This window comes from Hyperoodon ampullatus, assembly GCF_949752795.1.
Source record: "Hyperoodon ampullatus genome assembly, chromosome: 3".
In the NCBI taxonomy this organism is placed as follows: Eukaryota; Metazoa; Chordata; class Mammalia; order Artiodactyla; family Ziphiidae; genus Hyperoodon; species Hyperoodon ampullatus.
The window spans coordinates 172,582,633-172,601,939 of record NC_136916.1 but is presented as its reverse complement, the minus strand read 5'-3'; positions in this window follow the sequence as shown (position 1 = coordinate 172,601,939).

Sequence of the window (19,307 nt, the reverse complement as noted above, 5' to 3'; positions counted from 1 at the left end):
GTCCTATGGCTGCCATAACAAACTGGGTGACTAAAAACAGGAGAAATGTATCCTTGCACTGCTCTGGAGGCTAGAAACCCAAAGAGCAAGGTGTCAGAAGGGCCACGCTTCCTCCAAAGGTTCTAGGGGAGAATCCTTCCTGGGCACCTCCAGCTTCTGGTGGCCCCATGCATTCCTGGGAGTGTGGCAGCATCACCCCGTCTCTGTCCCGTCTTCACATGGCCACCTTTTCTCTATGCCTCTCTGCTTGTTTTCTCCTACTCTTATAAGCACACCAGTTATTGGCCTTAGGGCCTATCCTAAATCCAGAAGGAGCTCATCTCCAGGTCCTTCACAAACTACATCTGCAAAGACCCTATTTCCAATTAAGGTCACATTCTGAGGTTCTGGGTGGGCATGAATTGGGGGATTGGGGGGAGGGGACACTATTCCACCAAGTACATAACCCCATATGCATCCTTGTGAAAAGATTTTAAGTGGGTAAGAGAAGTAGGCATAATGCTCAAAGGACCCTAACTAAAGCCCAGAAAACTCCCACCATGTCTGGATCGTCTGTACAGACAGAATTACAACAGAGACTAGCACTAGCCTTTTGCCACCAGTGCCACGGAGAATCCAAGCAACACCCAGCCCTTTGGGGAGTCAGATGCCAGCCCATTTCTATGCAAATAGTATTATGGAGCCGTGCAGCCCCTGATTCCTTCAGATGAATCTGTGCTTGCCAAACACCACCCAGAATTTTTCCGCAGAGGGACTCTGCAAGACATCAGACAAGGTCTGACAATACACTCATTTTTAATCTGTGCAGTTCACCTTTACTCGGCAAGTTGTGCGCTTTGCACGCATGATATTATTTCCGATCAAGTCTCAAATTTTGCAGCCTCCATCTAGATGGAGGAAAAAACACAGCAGGCAGAGAGGAGAGCTGGGGGCTGACGGCCACCAATTAGCTGGAGTCTGAGGCTTCCAAAGCAGACAGACGTGAGCCCCAAAGGTGCTCCTCAGGAAGGGTGCCCCAAGCATTTCACCAGGGTCTCTCGGCCTGTTTCTAAAGGCACGTGATGCAGCCAAAACACTCCCTCGTTCACTACGCCTGGAATTAATTCCTTGAAATAAAAACAAACCATAAAATCGCCTGCCTGTGCCTTTTCTCACAAATGAGAATTTTATATGGAAAGGTGTAACCCTTGCTGAAAATGGGACTGACACTCCTGGGTAGAGTTTAGATAAAACCCCTGCCTAGTATAACCATTAGTTTCTTTTAGGGATGATACAGGTTATAAATCCAATATTCAGCTCCCAAACAAGCTTTGGGAAGAAAAAAAAAATCATCTTGGGACATTAATGTGCAATTGACAAAAACTTTGCAGAAATGCACACGTGTGAGCGTGTGTGTGTGTGTGTGTGTGTGTGTGTGTGTGTGTGTGTATACAGATATACACATACATCTTGGGGCGGGCGAGGGAATTCTAAATCCTCCACACCATACACCAATGTCACATTTTAATGTAATATCATGCCCAATGCATATTCATGAAATAGAATCTTGGCAGTGACACAAGAAAAGTGGGATGAAGTGTGTTTGGCGGAGTGCGTCACGTTTCCAGGCCAGTGGATTTTTTGATTAAAGTCCCTTATCCGTTTTATCATGCATATCCACTCTCTGATTAAAGTGATCTGGGGCTGACACTCACAATGTCAGTATGCACTGAGACCCTTCACACAAAACATGGTTGGAATTTATATCCTTAAAAAACACACATACACACACAAACCCTGTACACCAACAACAAAACTAACACTGGGCAACATTCATGGAAATGGAAGTCCACACAGGAGGGCTGTGAGGGTCGTCTTTTCCCTAGCTCAGAAAGATTTAACCCAGAATATTAGAGTCCAACTTCCGATGCTAAATTTCCTTTTTTTAAAAAAAGTTAAGTTCCTTCTTTCTGATTTGTCGAGCTTTTTAGCAAATGTTTTCACTTGAGAAAAACATAAGCAGAGACTCCCCCAGCAGAATATAAATAATGAATTTCCCCCAGGTGCCAGCCTTTTGAACACTGAGAGTCAACTTGTCCCATTATTCCTGAGGCCCCTTCTAAAGTCACTTCTCAGGAGGTGGCCCCCAACATGCTGGGGAAGGAGTACAGGGGGCACCAGGACCACTGCCCACCTCTGTGTCCCCTTCAGAGACACGGGATGCTGAGGTCACTGGTCGAAGGAGCTGATTGACCTTTCTAAAGCCAGTTGATGTCAGAGAAACAAAATAGGGCAGCGGTTCATGGGGCAAATATCGTGTCCAGAGGGTTTAGAAGGAAATGGATGCTTTTGGGTGCAGTGGCCCTGAAGCCTTGGGTCACGTCGCAACTGACAAGCCAGGTGGGCTTAGGCAAGTCATCTCATCTGTCCGAGGCTCCATGTCCTCTTACATAATGGAGATAATAATACCCACCTCGTGGGCCTGATGTGTGGATCAGATGAAATCAAGTCTGAGAAAGAGCTCCATAAACAGACAGACCTTGTGAATGCAGGGGCCAGTTACCATGACCCTCAGAGAAGGTGTGATGTCCAAATCAGCAGTGGCGTTCTGCTCCAAAAAAGACCACAGTCCATCTGTTGTTCCAAGAAATCACACATTTGCATCTTCTCTGGTGTTTAAATTCCTGGGCTCCCCAGGAATCTGTTCCTCTGGTCCTCTGAGAATCTCCCATTGAGAGCCAGAAGCTCTTCCCTATGGACAGGGCCCTGCCCCCTCCCAGCCAGCTCCCATGCCCCAAGCCGGGCAAGGTGCTTCTCCCCCAACTCTAGCTCCATGAGCTCCTGTGACTCCCTGCCCACCCCACTCCAGAAGCCCTCCCTCCTCAACCCACACTGCGAGCAGACCTGCCATGTATTTTTGGGGGCCCCTGCTACACTGAAAAGCTAAAGGCTGTTACTGTCCCTGTCTGCTATTCCCCCAGCACGCTGGACAGGGGCTGGTCCACAGTAAGAGGTCCATGGGCTTTGTTGAGTGAGTGAATGAATGAATGGATGAAGCCAAGTCCTGCTGGCTGGATGCCCTTTGTGTGCCAGCCGTGTGAGAGTCTTTTCTACTCTCTAGTGCTCCCAGGCTTTGAGCTGCCTTAGATGTGGCTGCTCAGAAGCCCCTGAAAGGCTCTGAAACCTCCTAATCTATGGAACTTCCTTGAGATATACAGAGCAGGGATGCCCAGACCTGTGGACATCACAGAGTAGTACATTTTACAATTAAAGACAGACGGGCAAGTAGATAAATAGATAGATTGGTAGGTAGATAAACAGAAAGACGATAGATGCATATATAGATAGATGATAGATAGATATGATAGATAAATGACAGATAACAGATAGAAAGATGACAGATGGATATACAGATAATAAGTAGACAGATATGATAGAAATGATAGATAGATAGATAGATAATAGATAGATAAGGAAATCAGTGTAGACTTTCCAGCTTTTATCTGTGGCCAAAACTTTAAAATCAAAACCCAAGTACCATCTATTCTCACTCTCATTTCATAAAAGAAAGGACTTTGCACATCTAAATTCTAGGACAGCCATAAAGATGTCTCAGGATAAAGGATGGCTTTTTAAAACGAAGACAGCCAGCCTGTTGAAAAACTCACTTCAACCTCCTCATTGCTTGTCCTGTTGCGGCTGCCCTGGTCCTGGGACTGTCTCCAGGGAGACTCGGGCACGCATCTCTGGGTCACCGACCACACCCCAGCCAAACCAACTGGCTGAATCTCCAGAACTTGGTGGCCTTTTTCTTGTTCAGCGTGTACCCACTTCACAGGTCTGAGTTGAAGGCAGAGCTCTTCCCTCTGAAATCAAAACGGAAGTGGGGCGGGGGCAGCTGAGCCGGCAGGCTTTTGCCCCCCGTTCTAAACCTCCGGCCATCCTGCCTGTCCACCCAGGGGCGTGTGACCTTGGGCACGTTATTTACCCTTCCCAGCCCCTTTAAGCTTCCTTATCTGGAAAAACAGTGCCAAGGACGCCCCACCGGGCTGCTGGGAGATAACGTGCGCCCATCCTTGTGGAGGATAACCCACCGCGAACCCTCCCCGTGGGGCTCCCTCTCTGCCCAGCCCGCGGGTGCGCACGCCCCCTGGCGGGCAAGAGCCACACAGCGCGCCCCAGAGCTTCTGGCGGAGTGAGGCACCCCCCTCCCCCCCCAACCACTGCCACAAGGCCAGGCTTCAGGAAGAACGTTCTCCACAAAGGGTGGGGCCAGAGCAGACCTGCCCCTTTCTCCTTCTGGAAAAATATGCAAATAACCCCTTAGCTGTGCAGTAGTGCCTGGCATAGGTTAGCGAGAAGAGGTTCCCACCCAAGTCTCCAGAGGAAGTGCTTAGGGGAGGTTACATCCACAGTGCTTGGGTGGATGCTGCATCACATCCTTGTAAGGCAGGGGCCATTAGCCCCAGTTTACAGGTGACAAAGCTGGATCTCTGAGTGATGAGGTGATTGACTAGGAAAACTGTAACTAGAATAAGACAGAGTTCATCTCCCCAAGTCTATATGACCCCAATAATTCTACATCAGTAAATAATTGTCCCTTCCTCCCTTGCTTGCCCCTATTCAACTACTATTATTGGGTAGTAGTGGATGGATGGATGGAATAGGAGGATGGAAGGAAGATGGATGGATGGATGGATGGATGGATGGATGGATGGATAGATAGAAGGATGGATGGACGGGTGGATGGATGGATGGATGGATAGAAGGATGGATGGATGGATGGATGGATGGATGGATGGAAGGAAGAAAGATGGGTGGATGGATGATGAACGGACAGAGATAGACAGGGAGTATTCTTGTTCCCTTTCAGTTAAAGCTGGGAGAAATCAAATTCTTACCAACTGAGATTTCTGATTTACAGAGTAGGTCAGGAAGATGTCCCCTGGAGGTCCCCGTTCCTAAGCATTTGGGTCATAGTCCTCCAAGGCAGGAACAGAAACAAAGCAGGAGACGGGTGATGTTGAAGAAGATATGGTATTCTGTCTTTTGTCCTTCACCGACTGGCACTTAGTTTCAGGATTCAGAAACTGTACTGATATTTTAATCCTCTGCTGAGTTGATCTCTTTCCCACACCCACTCAGAAGCCCACTGAGATCTGTCTTCTCTCTCCTCCAACTTTAACCTTGCCTTAAACTCTGTCCTTCTGAAATTGGCAGGGGGAGAGGGAGTGAGAGAGAGGAAAGAGGGAAGGATGGACAATAGGAAAGGAGGAAGGAATAAAATCCCTTCAACGGCTCAGCAAGAGGACCCTCCCTCCATCTAACCCCTCCACTTTCTCTTCTCACTCTCCCAGTTCAAAAGCACTGTCTGCTGATGACCCCTACACATGCCTCGAATGTTTTGCCCTCTGGACCCTCAAATATACCATCCATTCCCCCATCTCTGTAACTGCCCACTGAAGTCCCACCACTCACAGCCAAGTCAGTCCTCCAGTTGGAAGAGATGCCACCATCCAGTGACCTCTAAGAGCTTCGGTCATTTATACCAACTCTCTCACATTGACCAGGAGCTGTCTGGTGCACCAGGCCTGGCAAATGTGACACGGCAGCTGGGATGCTGTCCAGGTGGCAACAGAGAACAGACAAAGATTTTAGGTAGAAAGATGGACTAACAACTGAACTGTCAGAGTGAAGAACTTGAACTCTGTCTCATAAATTGCAAAGGGAGGAAGAAGAAACTGATTCACCTGGGGTTCTCCGTGTAGCAGCCATGGTTCCTACCACAGCCCCGTTTCACGTTGTCCCCATTTTACAGATGAAGAAACTGAATGCCAGTGACTCGGTGAAGGTTAAGGGGACCAGCAGGCAGCGGAGAAGGACCATGCACAGATCTCAGCCCTAACGCCCCTTCTATTTCCACATCTGTCCCAGTTCAAGGTACTACTCAGGTGGGTCCACTCTGAGCTTCTCACATAATTCTCTGGATACACATATTCGACCAACCACCATGCCTGTTTCAGTACATGTCTCAATAAGAAGCTTCAGAAATTGCAAATTATGTTAAAAATCCTGCCATACCACTCGCTGCTGTATTTTCCTAACACGATTTTGACAGGAAGAAATTTCCATGAATTATGTGACTTAGCTTTTTGAGGGCTCTGGCGAGCTTAGAGATCCCTTCAAATCTAACTTCTTTATTACATGTGTGTGGAATTTATTCTTCCCTTCACTCATTCACCCAGTATTTATCAAGCATCTGTCGGTGCCGGGTATCCTGCTGGATGCCAGAGATACAAAGAGGAATAGAATTATGCCCACCATCAAAGAATTCACATCATGACTGGGTCAAGGGCCACAAATAATTTGAATACAGTATGTGGGAAGAGAGATAGGGGTAAATCGGGGTGGCCTGGGGACCACAGAGCTCTAGGTTTGAAACCTTGTGACCTTGAAAGCTTTATGGTCTTGGACAAATCAATCTCCATGAGCCTCAGTTTCCCCATGTGTAAAATGAGGAAAAGCGGATTCACCTGGCAAGATTTTAGGAGAACTACGGCAGACAAACCACAGAACCTGGAAATACTCAGCAGCTTCAAAGAGGAGGTAACAACAGCTGGACCTTGGAGGATGACTACTAACTAGTCTCTCATGCAGAGCTGAGAGCAGTGCATTGCAGGAAAAGCAATGGTAGTGCAAGAACAGAGTATTAGAGACACATGTGGACGGGAGCAGTTGGTGGGCTGGGAGGGTCCAAGAACAGTGGACCAGGGAGGAGGAGGGGAATTAAAAGAATGAGGATAGGGCTTCCCTGGTGGTGCAGTGATTGAGAGTCCACCTGCTGATGCAGGGGACGCGGGTTCGTGCCCTGGTCCGGGAAGATCCCACATGCCACGGAGTGGCTGGGCCCGTGAGCCATGGCCGCTGAGCCTGCGTGTCCAGAGCCTGTACTCCGCAACGGGAGAGGCCACAGCAGTGAGAGGCCCACATACCGCAAAAAAAAAAAAAGAAAGAAAAAAGAGAGAGGGACGGGATATGGGAACAGATGTATATGTATAACTGATTCACTTTGTTATAAAGCAGAAACTAACACACCATTGTGAAGCAATTATACTCCAATAAGGTTTAAAAAAAATAAATAAAGGACAACTATCGGCCAATAAATAAATAAATAAATAAGCATCTTTGAAAGGACTTTATTTTTAAATAATTGTGTGTGCTGAGGATATAAACTACAGTCTAAAATCTATTAAATATTTTCTCATAAAAAAAAAGAATGAGGATAACAGTGAGAACTCAGACCACAACTATTATTTTTTGAGCAGACACTCTGCTAAATGCTTTCTGTGTATTATATCTCTTGATCTTTCCAACTACCTACAAGATAAGTAATCTTATGAATCCCATTATACAGATGTGGAAACCAAGGCACAGAGAGGTTAAGGAAGTTCCTCTAAAGCCACGCAGCTAGGATGTGGCCAGACCAGGGAGTGACTCGATTCGGAAATCTTTCGTGGACTATTACACCTTTTGTAAATGTGGTTAGGAACCATCATGAACTACTGCTTTAACTTCGTCCCATTTCCCAGGGAGCTCAATAATTTCATCATGGTCAAAAAAAAGAAAAAAGAAAAAAAAAGGATTTACATTGCAACCTAGGATTTGTTCTCAATCTGCTAAGCTAGATCATCCATAAGGTGTCTTGCTTTCACACCCTTTTTGACATTTACATTGCTTAATTACAGAAGCGACGGGCTACCATACGAGGCTCCTTGTTTGTTTTACGGTGGCAGGAGATACAGGAGAAGGTCCTTAAAAGGCCCACATGGTGGTCTCAGGGGCTCAGAGAGGGGTTCAAACCACCAGATTTGCTGCAGGAGGCCAGCTCCCCTTCTGTTGTCTGTGCATCAGGCAGCAGGGCCTGTGGTTCATTCCTGCCCAAAGCCTTCATCACCAGGGGCCAGGGGCAGCCTGGGGCAGCAGGAAGAGGGCAGGTGCTCAAGTCCAGCTAACCTAGTATGAGCTGTGAGCAGTGCCCATGAGCTTGAGAGCTTTTCCTGTGCCACCAACGGTGTGCTAAGAAAGCCTCTGAGGAGTTACCTCACCAACTCCCCTTAACAGCTCTAAGAGCTGGGTACCACAGTGATTAGCCCCATTTAAAGATGGAGAAACTGAAACCCTGTGGTTGGTAATTTGCCAAGATCTCAGGGCTAGGAAATGATTGAGCCAAGATTCAAACCTGAGGTCTTTCTCAGAGCCTCTATGCTTAGTGACCTCACGGCTCTAGCCTTGCCTCATCCTGGCTGTGAGCCCAGGCACAGGCCACTTTACCCCATATCTGTCTCAGTTTCCTCATCTTACAGCTGGAGATGCTGAGGACCGCCTCGCCAGTTGCTGGGAGAGGCACTTCTCACGGGGCCTTGAACCAGGTCAGTTTTCCATAATGAGGAGCGGTGCTTGCTGCTATAATGGGGCTGTCTGGGTATATCCAACTGTCAGGGCTGCCAGACATCACAAAATATGACAGACAGGGCAGCTTACACAACAGAAATTTATTCTCACAATTCTAGAAGCTGGAAGTCCAAGATCGAGGTATCAGCAGGGTTGGTTCCTTGTGAGGCCTCCTTCCTTGGCTTATAGATGGCCGCCTTCTCCCTGTGTCTTCACATGGTCTTCCCTCTGTACCTGTGTCCTGATCTTTTCTTCTGTAAGGACACCAGTCAGACTGAATCCGAGTCCACCCGTAAGACGTCACTTAACCTTAGTCACCCCCTTAAAGGAGCTATCTCCAAACACAGTCACATTCTAAGATACTGGGGGTTAGGACTCCAACATATGAATTTTATGGAGTCCATGCAGCCCATAATAACAAGGGGAAAGCTAGACAATCTCTCTTTCAGCTCACAATTTCTTTATTCTCAATTCCTTAGTGTTGGCTTAGACCAGCCCACACCATCCTTTTCCTTAACAATCACTACAGAAAGTGAACAAGGATGCTGCCAGATGGTCCAGTGACAAAGCCGAGCCACTGTCCGTACCTGCCCTCCAGAGCTGGCAGGGTCCCCAGTGACTAAGACGTGCAGGGTGATTTACAGTCCACAAGTCACTTTTCACAACCATTGCAGCATTTAATTTTTCCAGTGCTCCTGAGGGGAGGGTTGTAGCATTGTCCTTGTTTTTCGGTTGCAGAGACTGACACTCAAGGACTGAATGGTTGGCCCCAGACCACAGCGGCCATGTGTGGAGGCTGAGTCTGGAACCCCAGAGCTCTGATCCCTACTCTGGAGCAGCCCCCCATCTGGGATACTCTTTCTTCAGCCTCACATTGCAATCATCCCATCAACAAGGTTGTATTGAGCTCCTACTTTGTGCCAAGCTTTTATGGAGATGATGAAAGCAGGATGCGGAGAAGGGAGCAAACAAAAGAACTACAAATCGTGGAAATAGAGAGGATGATGTGATAAAATGATGGGAGAGTGACTTCAGATAACACGACCTCAGGAGATGACATTTAAGTGAAGAGTAGAGGGGGCAAAAGAGACAGTGCAAAGGCCCTGAGGTATTCTGACAGGAGCTGATGTTGGAGGGGTAGGTGGGGGCTAACCCACACATGACCTTGGAAAGTATGATTCTAGATATTATAGAAGGCTGTGAGTCTGTTTCTGTTCTGTAAATAAGTTCATTTGTATCACTTGTTTAGATTCCACATGTAAGTGATATCATATGCTATTTGTCTTTCTGATTACCAGAGAGGAAAGATGGGTGGGAGGGATAGCTGAGGAGGTTGAGATTAACATATACACATGACTATATATAAAATAGATAATCAACAAGGACCTAATGTATAGCACAGGGAACTTTGCTCAATACTCTGTGATAACCTATATAAGAAAAGAATCTGAAAAAGAATGGATATATGTGTATGTATAACTGAATCACTTTGCTGTACACCTGAAACCAACACAACATTGTAAATCAACTATACTCCAATATAAAATAAATTGTTTTTTAAAAAAATAAATATTATGGGCTTCCCTGGTGGCGCAGTGGTTGAGAGTCTGCCTGCCAATGCAGGGGACGTGGGTTCATGCCCTGGTCTGGGAAGATCCCACATGCCGCAGAGCAACTGGGCCAGTGAGCCACAATTACTGAGCCTGCACGTCTGGAGCCCGTGCTCTGCAACAACAGAGGCCGCGATAGTGAGAGGCCCACACACCGCAATGAAGAGTGGCCCCCGCTTGCCACAACTAGAGAGAGCCCTTGCACAGAAACGGAAACCCAACACAGCCATAAATAAATAAATAAATAAATAAATAAATAAATAAATTTTTAAAAATAAAAATAAATAAATATTATGGGAAAAGTAACCCAGACTTGAATCAAGAATGAGAGTGGGAACTGGTTACTTGATGATGCTCAATATTCTCTTTGAGGCTCCCTTTCATTGTAGGCAGTGAGAGTAGATTAAATAGCATTTGGGGATATAAATGATAGTGAAAACAGGCTCTCTGAATCCACAGCCAACTCCCCCGCTGCAGGGAGCCCTACTCAGAACAGGAGGGAACTCAGTGGATGCCTCATTCAGGTGAAACTGAGGCCCTATGCTATTTGAAATGCATCCACAGGAACCTACGGGGCCCCCGGTCTCCCACCACCCTCTGGGGCGTAGATCAGCTTTTGGACTAACACGGGACAGCCGGTGCCCTCTGGCTGTGGTCAGGGCTGGATGGAGCAGGGTTGTGGGCAGCGGAGAAGCAGGAATGTGGGTACCTGGGTGCCCTCCAGACACGTGTCTGGGGTAGATGGATGAAGGGGAATGGGCGCCGATCCCGTCTCACGGTGCCTTCCCTGATAACGCGAGACGCATCACGCCACTCTAAAACAGCAGGACAATTTTCTCCATCCTAATTGATGAACAGCTGTGCTTTAATAGACTGCACCGCACAGTTTCCCTGACCTCTCCTTAGGCCACCTCCAAAAGGAAGGCTCCCCGGGGATCCAGGAGAAGCAAAGGGGGTGGGATGAAATTGTTGTTGCTAATAAATGCTGGAGAGGGTGTGGAGAAAAGGGAGCACTCTTGCACTGCTGGTGGGAATGTGAATTGGTACAGCCACTATGGAGAACAGTATGGAGGTTCCTTAAAAAACTAAAAATAGAACTACCATATGACCCAGCAATCCCACTACTAGGCATATACCCTGAGAAAACCATAATTCAAAAAGAGACATGTACCAAAATGTTCATTGCAGCTCTATTCACAATAGCCCGGAGCTGGAAACAACCTAAGTGTCCATCATCAGATGAATGGATAAAGAAGATGTGGCACATATATACAATGGAATATTACTCAGCCATAAAAAGAAACGAAACTGAGCTATTTGTAATGAGGTGGATAGACCTAGAGTCTGTCATACAGAGTGAAGTAAGTCAGAAAGAGAAAGACAAATACCGTATGCTAACACATATATATGGAATTAAAAAAAAAAATGTCATGAAGAACCTAGGGGTAAAACGGGAATAAAGACACAGACCTACTTGAGAATGGACTTGAGGATATGGGGAGGGGGAAGGGTAAGCTGTGACAAAGCGAAAGAGAGGCATGGACATATATACACTACCAAACGTAAGGTAGATAGATAGTGGGAAGCAGCCGCAGAACACAGGGAGATCAGCTCGGTGCTTTGTGACCGCCTGGAGGGGTGGGATGGGGAGGGTGGGAGGGAGGGAGATGCATGAGGGAAGGGATGTGGGAACAGATGTATATGTATGACTGATTCACTTTGTTATAAAGCAGAAACTAATAAAAAAATTAAAATAAAAAAAGAAATTGTTGTTGCTAGATTAATAAGCATATAAAGGAATAACTCAACCAAATGGATTTTAGAGCCTTCTTTCCTTCCCTTTTTATTGGCCACTTCCTCCTAGTCACTGCTGTGAACTTTATAGTTTCCCCTTTGAGAGCCAAGTGGTAAATAAGGCTCTATAAAGGCACAGCCCCTCGAGGTGTCAACCCTGTTTACAAATATATCTTCATTCAGCCGTCCCCCTCAACCCTAAGGTGTAGACGGGTCAAGGATTCTAAACTCCATCACACAGTGCGTGTTTTGTTGATTCCAGAGGTATTTGTTGCATACCTGCTCTGCGTGGGAAACATGCTGGGAACACTGGGCAGAGGAAAACATCCACAGCTCCTGCCCTTGGGGGCTTAGAGTCCAGTGCTGGCCTTCACAAACCACGGCTCGTGGGCCATGTCCAGCCTGCCACCTGCTTTTGTAGGGCCCGCAATCTGAGAATAGTTTTACATGCCTAAATGGTTGAAAAATTCGAAAGAAGAGCAAGACTCCATGACTGAGGAAAATGATCAGCAGTTCACATTACCGTGATGACAATAAAGTTTTATTGGCACATGGCCACACCCATTTGTTTAGGTGTCATCTACAGGGACTTTCACACCACCAGGGCAGGGTTGAAGAGTGAGGAGAGAAGACGTAATGGCTCGCAAAGCCTAAAATATTTACTCTCCAGCCCTTTACAGAAAAAGCTTGCCAGCACCTCGTCTGTGATTGAGAAAGGGAAGTAGAAGGTGGCCTGTGTTTACTGAGTGCGGGGCATCTTATAGACATGGGGTCCTTTAATCATCACCAGCAGGCGGCAAGGTTAGGGTTACTTTCCCCACTTTATGAAGGAGGGGACCAATGCACAGAAAAATCAGCAACATCCCCAAATTTCTAGCAGCGTATTTGTTAGTTTCACATCACAGTGTTTAAGTTATAGGCTATCAAGGAAAAGAAGGAACATCACCAAAGTATTCCATCCTTTTCTGGGGAAGAGGTTGGAGTGTTTCTGGTTGTATGCAGGATGGTGTATCGTGTTACATGTAAGCATGACCTTGTGATTGTCTTTATTCAGAGATTGCCTGTGGTTCAAGGGAATGCATATGGGGGCCATGTTAGTGAAGGGTGAACTTGTGAAGATTAATTTTATGTGTCAGCTTGGCTGGGCCACAGTATGCAGAGACTGGGTAAAACACTAGTCTAGATGTTGCTGTGAGGGTGTTTTTCAGATGAGACTCACATTTAAATTAGGAGCCACTGAGTGAAGCAGATTACCCTCCATAATGGGGGTGGGCCTCATTCCATAAGTTGAAGGCCTTAAGAGAAAAAAGACTGACCTTCCCCGAGCAAGAAGGAATTCTGTCAGCAGACAGCCTTCAGACTTGAGGGGCAAACTTAACTCTTTCTTGGGTCTCCAGCCTCCTGGCCTGCCCTGCAGATTTTAAACTTGTCAGTGTCCACATATATCAGCCAGTTCCTTTAAACAAATCCCTCCTTCCCTCACCTCTTCTCTACATTCATGTATATATGAATATATATACACATTATAATAATATACATATATAATACATATATATATATCCTATTGGTTCTGTTTGAGGCAAGTCTATCAGCAGAGTCACAGCTGGAATAGGAGTTTCCTGCCTCCTGGTCCATTGCAATTCTGAGCCAAGACTTGCTCTTAACCAGGTCCGGCAACTTCTGAGTTCTACCATGTGTAAAACACAAGTGTCGTAAAGCAGCGCCACCATGGTGATGTCATGAGGGTTTCATGAGATGATACACACACAGCACTTAGAGTGGAGCCTGGTGCACAGAGAATCCTCAATATATGTCAGCTCCCATGGCCATTAGCATTGTCAACTCTGGGGTCCCTTCTCTCCCAAGTTCCTGCCCAGGGCAAAGGCCAGGTCTCTGCATCTCCAGCCACGGCTGGGAGCTCTCTGGGCAGCATCTTACTTCATCAAGTCCCAGGATCCAAGGTGGCCATCCACTGTCTGTGTGTGTCTGAACCTTAAACACGCACACCCTACCGACTGTCTGAAAACCCACTTTCTATGTGTAAAAGTGCAAGAAATAGTTAAATGTTTCCTATTGTCGTATCAGTGAACCAGTTCAGAGATTGCCGACTCAATTCAATCAAAATTAGTGACAAGAGAGCAATTTTCCCGATCCGTTCAGCGTGGAGAGCTTTTTGTTTTGCTTTGTTTTTATTGGAGGTGATTCACTGCATCTCTCCTAAAGGTAAGCTGAGTAGCTCCGGCAGCTTCATGTCTCCTTTTGTCTAGATAAGTGTTATCCAGTAAAATGAACACAGTAAGACTGTGTTTACCTTAATGCTGTTTAAAAATCACATCACAATAAGAGATCAATAGCTCTCTACAACAATTTACCAAAGACCGGCTGGGGAAGAGAAATTCAAATTGCATTGATTTTTTTTTCATGAGTGTGTGTGTGTGTGTGTGTGTGTGTGTGTGTGTGTGTGTGTGTGTGTGACAATAATAGCCCATGAGCAGGAGCATTGACAATACGGCACGTAAGCACTGAATCTAAAACACAAGGCAGAAGGAGCCAAGAGGAGGCTCACTGAACTGTGGTGGCTGTGACCCATTGCCCTGGGAATTGAGAGAATTTCAATAAAGACAGGAGAGAGAGGTGGTTTTTTCACACACTTCCTATTTCTCTACAAGCTGTAGTCTTGGAGAATGCAGGTCTGGAAAGGCCTTTGGAGGTGACCCAGGGCTGATATCCATGTTTGTACAGGTAGGGAAGTGGGGACCACAACCAGCCATGGGGCTCCTGGGTTGTGTGCATGGAGAGAAGTGGGTCTCTGAAGGCAGAGGCTGCATCTCTCATCCTGGACCCTGGCGCACAATAGGTACTCAGAAGATGTCTGTTGAATTACCGAGATGGAGACAAACAGGGAGGGAGGGAGGGAGGGAGGAAAGGAGGGAGAGAAAGAAAAGGATGGGAGCAGAAAAAAGGGAAGAAAAGCAACTGAGACATCAAATAGACCTCTGATCCCTGTTCGCACTTGACCTTGACTATGCTGCCTTGCCTCTCCCAACCACATCAGTACCAGAAGCAGAAGAACTCAACAGAATCACCACATGTCCACTTTCTGGTCTGCACTAGGTGCCCAAGTAATGACAAAACAAAGCTGGGACTAGATCATGCTCTTTCCGCCACAAATATCGGAGTCTAAATTGCTCCGAAGGAAAGGTTTCCTCGGCCTTGACCTGCAAATGGAGCCCACAAGGTGCCACGGGACCGCCCCACGCTGTGGCTGTAGCTGGCAGAAATGGAGGTCAGGGCTGTGCGTTTGCCTTCCTGATAACCCCGCGTTCCTGCTCCAACCACTCTGAAATATGATTTAGAAAAAGAAGTAGGGTTTTTTTTTAAAAAAAGAGGGAGGGGGAAAGGGAAGAAATACAAGTGGAGAAATTATTGGAACTGGAGAGGAGTTTTAATGGCAACGTTGGCATCCTGCAATTTCACACATTAAAACATATTTTTAAAGAAACAACTACAGTGCTGATTGTATAAGGGCAAAGCTTTCCACTCTTCAGACTATTAATAAGGGCTTCCCATAGAGAAGACAAATACATGCTTGATGCATTTTTAATCCTTTGCCAATACATTTGACTAAAGCTGTTTGCTGTTTCAATGACAGGATTTAACTTGCCCTTCTGTATCCAACGTTCCTGATTATTAATGACATTTAGGAAACACAAGCTCTAAAGTTACATTCTGGTCGAATTGCAGCCTCTCCTCTGCGCCCTGCAGAAGGGAACCCGCACATCTGAATGAGGGGAAGCCAACTTGGGAAGGAACCAGCATGCTGGTCCAAGGCAAAGGAGGCTTCCCCACCCTGTGCTGCCCCCCTCCTCCCACCCTCTCAGCCAGGAGCCAGTTCAAGGTCAGTGCCGAGCAGCTGCATCAGCCTTTCCAGCTCCCTTCGTTGCTTTTCCACACATGGGAATCTTGGCCATCATTTCCATGAGAACCGGGCAGTGCTGTCGGGAGATAGGACCTTGGCAATATGAAACCAAATTCACGGAAGATATTTGGATTTCTCAGGACCCCCTCCCATTCAAATGCCAATAATGAAATCTTCCAGAAAGAATTGGTGGCCAGGAACCTAAATAACTTTGAAACAAGGGATCAAAGGATCAAGAGAAAGCCCTTGGATCTTAAGAGAACACAAGCTGAGGAAAAAATCCTTAACCAGACACAGCTGACTATTTTATGCTTTTTTAAAAATTATTTTAAGATAAATTAATGCTCAGGCTGAAATAAAGTACATATGCTGGTACCCTCCAGGCCACCTCCTATATTCAGCTGGGTGATGGTATGTTAATAAGAGCATTACCCCAGTGAACACACTAGAATATGGTCAAAAACGGGTGCAGATGAAAATTATTGGGGGTGGGTGCCAGAGAGCACTTTGGCTTTGAAGTATTCCCATTCTGGGGGGAATCAGGAGGACTGGGAGTGGGCGGGGTGTTGGGGAGGAAGCAGACCGACACACAGGTGACAACCCAAGAGGAAGGGAAAACATAAGATGGGTTTACAGACAGCATCAGAAAAGGACTCCCCTTTTCCATCCAGGAAGAGTCATCTGCACAAAAGCCTTTCAGCCTCCCCGTATTATATGCTCAGCTCTGACCCCCTATTGTAATGAAAAGCAGATTCCCCTATGAATCACAGAAAATCAATACTGCGTTTTACTAAGTTTGCGTTAATTTTACACCTTTCAGCCTCCGGAGGGGAATTATTGCCTGCAAAGATGAGAAAGCCTCTTTTCCCCCATTCCACAGTTGTCTGGGTTTCAGATAACTAGGTCTGAAAAACCCTATCACTGTTAAAAAAGGGAAAAAAAACGATGATGAAGAAGAAGAAGAAGGAGAAAAAGTGGTATTGAGGGGGGTTGCAGTTTGAGAGATTTTAATAGCTAATAATAGGAGAAAGCATAAAAGCACAGATCCAATTTAAGGGAAAGAGTCCCTATGTAAGCATTGCTTGTCAGTCTCGGGGTGTACTGTATAGGGGCCAGCTCCTGAGCATGGCAGCCCAGAAATATAAAGTCCAGATTTAATTCTGATACAGAGAAATACAATTTCAAAACCGGACGTCTTATCATCGGCATGTCCCACTGGAGAACTCATTTCCCTATAGCAAAAGGCTGTCAATGCCATTATGTTGTACAAGGAAGCAATTTACCACTACAGCTAAACAGGGCTACCAGGACTGTGGGAACTTGAGCATTTGAAGTTATCGCTCAGAAAAAAAATAGCATTTCAAATGTCAGTGAAATGGGAAGGAATAATTGAAAAGTATCAATCAGAGAAGCAAAAGGGGTTTAGAAGGCTGAGACCACAACCTGACTACTGGGCTTTGCTCTGTTTTCTTTCTTTCCTGCCCCTTCCCCTACATGCTCGCCTTACAGACCAACCCCTCCCGTTCTCTTCCCCCTAAACCTGCATCCTCCCCATGCAAGTTCAAATTCAACTCAGGAAAAAGAAGGCTCGCCGCTTCATCCTTTTTCTATGTCAGGCGTGAAGGGCAATCTGAGACTCCAGGGGCTGAGGTTTTATGAGGCAAATGTGTTCCCCCACGAGGGTCCTGAGTCACCCTGGGTCTCAAGATCTACAGAAAGTGTGACCTTGCAGGTCCTGGAAAATCATTCATGTTCACAAAGCCCCAAAATGGTAGCCTGAGTCCAATTGCTCCTTATGGTGACTGAGAATATCTCAATAAAACTTGGGGTATAAAGACCACAGAATTGCATTTCTACCTTGGACCTATCACTGATTAGCCCTGATTCACCCTGACAAGGTAATTCCCCTCTCTATCCCTCAATATCCTTGTCCATAAAATGAGGATAATGACATCCTCATTGATGTAAGGGATAAGACAGAAGATGCAGGGAGCAGCTACCATCCTGCCTGGTGTGCAGGTAACTGGCACTATGGCCATCATGATTCCACTGCACGGAGAAGGGCACTCAGATTTCTTAGCACCTATGGTCGACTCACCTCTGGGAGCTCTCTGTTACCACTGCCCCATGCCTCCCTTCTGTACTTCCAACACTGCAAGCCCATTCCTGGAACTGAGCAAGACCCACGGAGCGTTCCCAGGACAGACAGCACCCCCCTGTCCTCCACCTGCCTCTTGTCTGTAGAAAAACTTTAGTCAAAGAATAAATTTAGGGCTTCCCTGGTGGTACAGTGGTCGAGAGTCCGCCTGCCAATGCAGGGGACACGGGTTCATGCCCCGGTCTGGGAGGATCCCACATGCCGCGGAGCAGCTGGGTCCATGAGCCATGGCTGCTGAGCCTCTGCGTCTGGAGCTTGTGCTCCACAACGGGAGAGGCCACAACAGCAAGAGGCCCGCGTACTGCAAAAAAAAAAAAAAAAAGAATAAATTTAATCAGATAAATGAAATAATGCAGAAACAAAGGAAAACAGTCAAACAAGACAAAATAATTATAGTTTAGCCATTTAACAAAGTCAAGGACCTTTAGTTCCTCCTCAAGGGCTACAGATCATATTCTGAGCCATATCCTTTGAGCTGTCTTGTAGATACTGAAACCTCCACCAGGTGGAAGAAGTTAACTACGTGATGACCAGACTGTCGCCATGACATAAGCTGCCACAGTTCCAAGAACTGGCCTCAAGGAAATGGGAAAAAACCAACCCTGTAACTAAAGATTCACTGCACTGAAAATAATCAAGATGACCCTGATCAGACCACTGCAGGACCAATTTCAAGATGACTGTTGGAGCTGACTGTGATGCTCTGCATGTGGCACCCCCTAGTCCCCACATCGTGCATCCCTGAAACTCCCCTTTAGAAACTCCTGCTGCCTGATTGGCAATGGGGAGGTGGTTCTTTGGGACATGAGTCCACCTTCTCCCCAGGATAGCTGGCTTCCTTAATAAAGCATCTTTCCTTTTACCCAACACGTCTCTCAGTGTTGGATTCTTGAGTCACGGGCAGCCAAACCTGAGTTCAGTAACATTCCCACCAAGGACCTTTGCACTTGCTGTTTTCTCCTTCTGGAATACTCTTCCCATTGGTCTTCACATAGCTGGCTCCTCATTTAGTTTTCAGCTCCCATGTACCTCACTAGAGACCTTCCTTGGCCAACTTCCTGGAGATTGCACAGCAGAGTGCTTTCGAATCACTGGGCTTTATTTTCTTGATGGCATTTATCTTCAGAATTGCTATCTATCTCCCCCACTAGAAAACAAGCCCCATGAGAACAGGATTCTTGCCTATTTTATCCTCTACAGAGTATCATTCTCTTGGACCGAGTGCCTGGTACAAAGCAGGTATTATATAAATACCACCATTTGTTGAATGAACGGACAAGTGAACAGAAGACCATCCCGTTTGAATGGAATCTGAGCCTGCTTGACACAGAGCTTGGGAAGTGGTAGGCAGTCAGGAAAGGTTAGCTGGGCCTCCCTCTCTGAGTGGCTGGGCCTG